General features: G+C 41.0%; 1 protein-coding gene across 1 annotated transcript in view; it reads right to left on the bottom strand.

Moving 5' to 3' along the window:
• Positions 1-6,000, bottom strand: part of LOC115219678 (cilia- and flagella-associated protein 221-like) — a 160,125-nt gene that overhangs the window by 57,329 nt on the left and 96,796 nt on the right. The gene's annotated exons all lie outside the window — the stretch shown is intronic.

The raw sequence follows: 6,000 nt of genomic DNA on the forward strand, positions 1-6,000 counted from the left end.
AGTTCATCTTCGGTGTTACAAGGAGTTTTGTTTGTCTCTCACTCAACTGTGCTCTACACATAATAATCTAGGGGGTTGCAGTCTGGGGATTTAGGTGGCCAGATATTAAGGGTGATGCGGTTGCAGAAATTGTCTGACAGCTATGACTGGGTTCTCCTGCTTGTGTGGCATGGTGCAGAGTCCTGTTGTCAGACACAGGGTCTTCCAGCAGCCACCCACTTGACTCAGGACAACACTACCACCTCCAGGCACTTGATGTAGACTTCCATGTTGAGTGTGAGGCCATGTGGAAAGATGAATGGAAGCATAATGTCATCATCACTAGTGATTACTCCAAACACCATGGCATTGACTGGATGTTTGATTTTTATCACTCTCGGTACATGTCCTCAGATTGCACTGTCCTCAGATTGATAGCCAAATACTCTGAAATATTTGTATTAGAGCTTCCAGTGTGAATATCAAGCAGTACAGCAAGTCATTTCCAAATTTCTGGGTAAGTAAATTGCATCATGGTGCTGTTTTTCTCATAGACAGTGCCCAACTGACCCTGCTATTATGTGTAGCCCAAAAAATCCAAAACAAACAATGTGCATGCGCGAAATTAAAATTATAAAATGTCAACAATTTACCCATCACACCCAGTATATATATATTTATATATATATATATAATATATATATATATATATATATAGATGAGGCCAGCTATGTGAAGAAGTGTCACGCCCTAACAGTGGAGGGAACCTGTGGAAGAGGTAGACCCAGGAAGACCTGGGATGAGGTGGTGAAACATGACCTCTGAACGTTGGGCCTCACAGAGCCAATGGCAAGCAACTGGGACCTTTGGAGATATGCAGTGATTGAGAAGACTCAGCAAACCAAGTGAGATCATAGTCATGGCTGATGCCAGCGTCACATAACTGGCCTGTTTAAAAACATCCTTCAATCGTCAGGCAATATGCCATGCTCATTAAGACCTGTTGAACCGAGTGAAATGATAGCCAAGGCCAATGCCAGTGCCACCTGACTGACATGTAAAAAGTGCCATTCAAGCATGACTGATGCTAGTGCCACTTGATTGGCACCTATGCTGGTAGCATGTAAAAAGCACTATTTGAGCATGACTGATGCACCATTCAAGCATGGTCGATACCAGTGCCACTTGACTGGCGCTCATGCTGGTGGCACATAAAAAGCACCCACTACACTCTCGGAGTGGTTGGCAATAGGAAGGGCATCCAGCTGTAGAAACCTTGCCAGATCAGATTAGAGTCTTGTGCAGCCTTCTGGCTTGCCAGTCCTCATTCAAACCATCCAACCCATGCCAGCATAGAAAGTGGACATTAAACTACAATGATGATGATGATGATATGTATGTATATATATATATATATATATAAACTACCTGACATACCAGGTAATTCCTGGGAAAGCGGGGCATATCCCTTTGTTCCATTCTCATAATTGTTTCGCTAATCCAATAACAACAATACAAAGTATGTAGCCCTTAAAATGGTTTTTGTGCATTTACAGAGAATACCAAATCTTGTTTTTGGGAATTCCCAATAAGTTATGAATACCCAAATTCTGAAGTCAGTTATATAATAACATGTAATTAGTTACCCGACAGTAAGAATTCAAATAAAGTAGCCCCAAAAAGGCTTTAATTCATTCCCAGAATATATAGAACATAGGAGGAAATACTAATAAGGTATGTATACTAAAATCGTAAAGTATGTTATGTAATAACAGGTTAATCAGATATGGGATAATAACAATTCAAAGTAAATAACTCTGAAAAGGGCTTTTGTGCTTTCCTAGAGAATATTACCCTCAGGGGTGCTACTGTTGGTATATTCGTGAATAAGTCACTAGCCGAAATAAGTGGATCTCTTGTCTAGGAAAATACTACTTACTCACTTAAGGTTGTACAAGATAAACTGCAAACACAACTCTAACAGTTCAAATACTAAGAAATAAGCATACTCAATTTCATTTTTACCAAATAATTTAGGAAAATAAATGGGTTATTTTGCTTGGCTATATATAAGCATCCCTTTCAGGGCTGAATGGGTTATTTCCCTTGGTTTTTAAAATAAAATATATTAGATATATAAATAAGGATTCCTTCCAGGGATATATTATACATATTATCGAGTTTTTTCAACAATCTGAGTATGCCATGAGGTTTCCAGACATGAGTTCTATTCAAATGTCAAGTTTCATCAAAATCAATAAAATGATGTAGGAGTTAGCTAACAACTCCACTAACACATCCATAGACAGAATTTCCCCCATATGTAGTATATATGTGTGTGTGTGTATGTATATATGTAGTAAATGTGTGCAGTTAAAAAAGAGATAGACAGATAGACAGACAGACAGAAAGACAGACAGATAGATAGAGAGATAGACAGATGGACAGACAAGATAGAGAGGTACAGACACACATTCACACTTATCAAAATGCAAACGTGTATGTGTGTGTGTGTCTGTGTATGTACGCATTTGGGAGTGTGCGTCTATATTTGTGTGTGTGACCTTGTCTTGACGTCGCACAAAAGCTGTAAACGAGTTTCACCATGATGTAAGAAACGTCCTTCCACATAAACAGGTCTGGCCACAGGGCAAAGAATACCTAGCGATGGAAAAGTGGACATCAAAACGACGACAACAACAACAATCACCCACACACAAATGAAGAAAGGCTGAAGACGCTCGACCTTTATTTTCTAGAAAAACGCCGCCGCCGTGGTGATCTCATTCTTGCTCACAACATCATAAGCGGAAAGTGTAACGTCTCGAAAGAGCTGTTCTTCACTCCTGCTCCAGAGCGTCAGCTGCGGGGTCATTCCGAAAAGCTCTATCTGCGACGATTTCATCTCAATCGAAGGAGAGGGGCTTTCTCCGTCCGGGTTGTGGATCTGTGGAATAAGCTGCCAGACAAGATAGTGAAGATGGTGACGACCGCTCGGTTCAAAGTCTCCCTTGACCACAAGTGGCCTGAACTCTTTACATGAACACCACCCTGTACATAACTCCATGTCTCCCTACATGGCTTGCTTTTTGCTTTTTGAGCCAAAAAATTAACTAACTAACTAACTAACAAACATACACAAATGCATGCACATACACACACTCATCCAGACGATAGGTTTTTGAAGACGTTGTACATGTAACAAAGCAAAGTCAACATATCTGGTACCGTTTCTAGATTAATCGCTGAAAATGAAGTTGTGTACGCAATGCAACATCAGTTGGCCAGTAATCTCCCATCTATTTCTATATTTCTATATTTTCACGATTGACGTCTTCAAACAGAAAATATGATAAGACACAGGAAAGCAGCACACACACACACACACACACACACAGCAAGCTACAACTACAGCAACAACAACAACAACACATAGAAGAGAAACGGAAGCAAAACAAACAAACAAACAAACAAACAAACAAACCCAGAGACAAAGCTAATCATAACAAAAGGAAGCATTCTTTTTAAGAGTAATTCTTTTATTAATGCTCAGATGACTGTTAAGAGAAAACACAAATATTTATGATCACCATCAACACCTCCACCACTACCCACTATCACCCATCCATCCATCCATCCATCCATCCATCCAGTCAGGCAGTCATCCATCCCGCTTGCTATACTGCTATCGCGGCAGCCACTACTTCCATGACCACCACCATTGTTGTATGAACAGCTAACACCACAACTGTCACTATTAGAACCATCATACCATCATCGCCACCGCCACCATCTAGACACATCCACCACTGCTTCCCATCCATCCATCTCCTATTGCAGCAGCCACCCCACCACCACAACCACCACTGCCACTGTCAATAATACTATCACCACCACCACTACTACCACCACCACTACCACAACCACAATCACCACAACTACCACCAACACCAACACCACTACTGTCACAGCCAATACTACCATCACCACTACCACAACAACCACCACCACCATCACCACAACCATAACTGCTGTAGCCTACACCACCACAACCACCATTGCCACCACCATCATTGTCATGACCACTATAACCATCACCATGACCACCACCACTGCCATCATATACCCAATTTCAACACTGAAGATACGAAAGTATGGTGGTGGTGGTGGTGGTGGTGGTGGTGATGGTGTTGGTGGTGATGCCGATGGGATGGTGCTTGTGGTTATGGTATTGGCGGTGGTACTCATTGCAGTACTGGTGGTGGTGGCAGTATTAGTGGTGGTGGTGGTGATGGCGTTGGTGGTGATGCCAATGGTATGCTGCTTGTGGTTACAGTATAGGCCGTGGTATTCATTGCAGTGTTGATGGAAAAAGTGGTGGTGTTAGTGGTCTTTAATGTGGCGGCGGCAGCAGTGGTGGTGGTGGTGGTGGTGGTGGTGGTGATGGTGGCATTGGTTATGTGGTTGGTTTGTTGTGTTGGCAGCAGCGATGATGCTGGTGGTTATGGTTGTGGTGGTAGCATAGATATGGTATTGGTTTTCTCGTTGGTTTGTGGGTTAGTCATAGTATACTGTTAGGAGTTTTGAGGATGATGATGATGATGTTGTTCTTAGTGGTCGTTGTTGTTGTGGTAGTGATGGTGGTGGTGGTGGTGGTGATAGAGTTTTGTGGAACAGGGTGCTTTGATGGAGGTGGAACCAACTGTTTTGTTGATGTTATTCCCAGAATGGTCTCCTTCTCAACCACCACCCCCACCTCGCCTACTCACCTCATTCGTTTGAGAGTGGGTGGGCGGGTGGGTGATTCTTAGGTCTTCTGTGGAAATCAATCGGAGTAGTTTTATGTCTTCCTTCCGACGTGATGCTGAGGAGACGTCTTGAGACTGGTGCAGAACGAGAGATAGACAGACATACAGATAGACAGAGGGGACGGAGGACAGGGGAGGGGCGCGTGCATAGAGTGATAGATGATTTCACACATAAACACATACATACATACACACATACATACATACATACATACATACATACATACATACACACAAACACCTACACACATGCACCCACACAAATTCTTCCATCTGCATATTTGGTTTTGCTAAAATAGGTGCTGTGTGTGTGTGTATATATGTGTGTGTGTGTGTGTATGTATGTGTGTGTGTGTGCATGTTTGTGTGTATATGTGTGTGTGAGTGTGTTATATGCATGTATGTATGTATATATGTATGTGTGCATGCATGTATGTGTGTATGTTTGTATGCATGTATGTGTGTGTGTGCGCGCATATGAATGTATGTACATATGTGTATGTGTGTATGTATATATGTAAGTGTGTATGTATGTATGTACGTATGTGTGTATGTGTGCATGCATGCATGTATGTATGTATGTATGTCTGTGTATGTATGAGTGTGTATGTATGTATGCATGTATGTGTGTATGTATATATGTATGTATGTGTATTTGTGTCTATGTATGTATGTTTGTATATGTATTCATGTATGTATGTGTATTTGCATGTATGCATGTATGTATGCATGTATGTATGTATGTATATATGTATGTATGTATGTATGTGTGACTGCATGTGTGATTATATACTCTATGTGTATATATGTTCCTTATCTGTCTGAATGTATAGACTTATGACAGACGTCCACAGTATGTGTATGCACACACATACACAAGGTACACACAACAGCTTAAGTATACACGTCAAAATGACTACATTTGTATACATGCAAAGATGTATGGCTTATTATTATCACTATATACATACACGAGCTACACACCCAGACAATAAACACATCTATTTACATTTATGTATGTATGCATTCAGGCACCATGTGGGTGTATATATTACATAGATATTTGCCAGTTTATGACTTTGTCATATATTTTATATACAAATATATACTGGTGTGTGTGTGTGTGTGTGTGTGTATACATGTGAGTATAAAGTACTTATGTGTGGGTGTGTTTATTTAAGTGAATAGATACAACTGTGTGTGCATATATATG

This window comes from Octopus sinensis, linkage group LG15, assembly GCF_006345805.1.
Source record: "Octopus sinensis linkage group LG15, ASM634580v1, whole genome shotgun sequence".
NCBI lineage: Eukaryota > Metazoa > Mollusca > Cephalopoda > Octopoda > Octopodidae > Octopus > Octopus sinensis.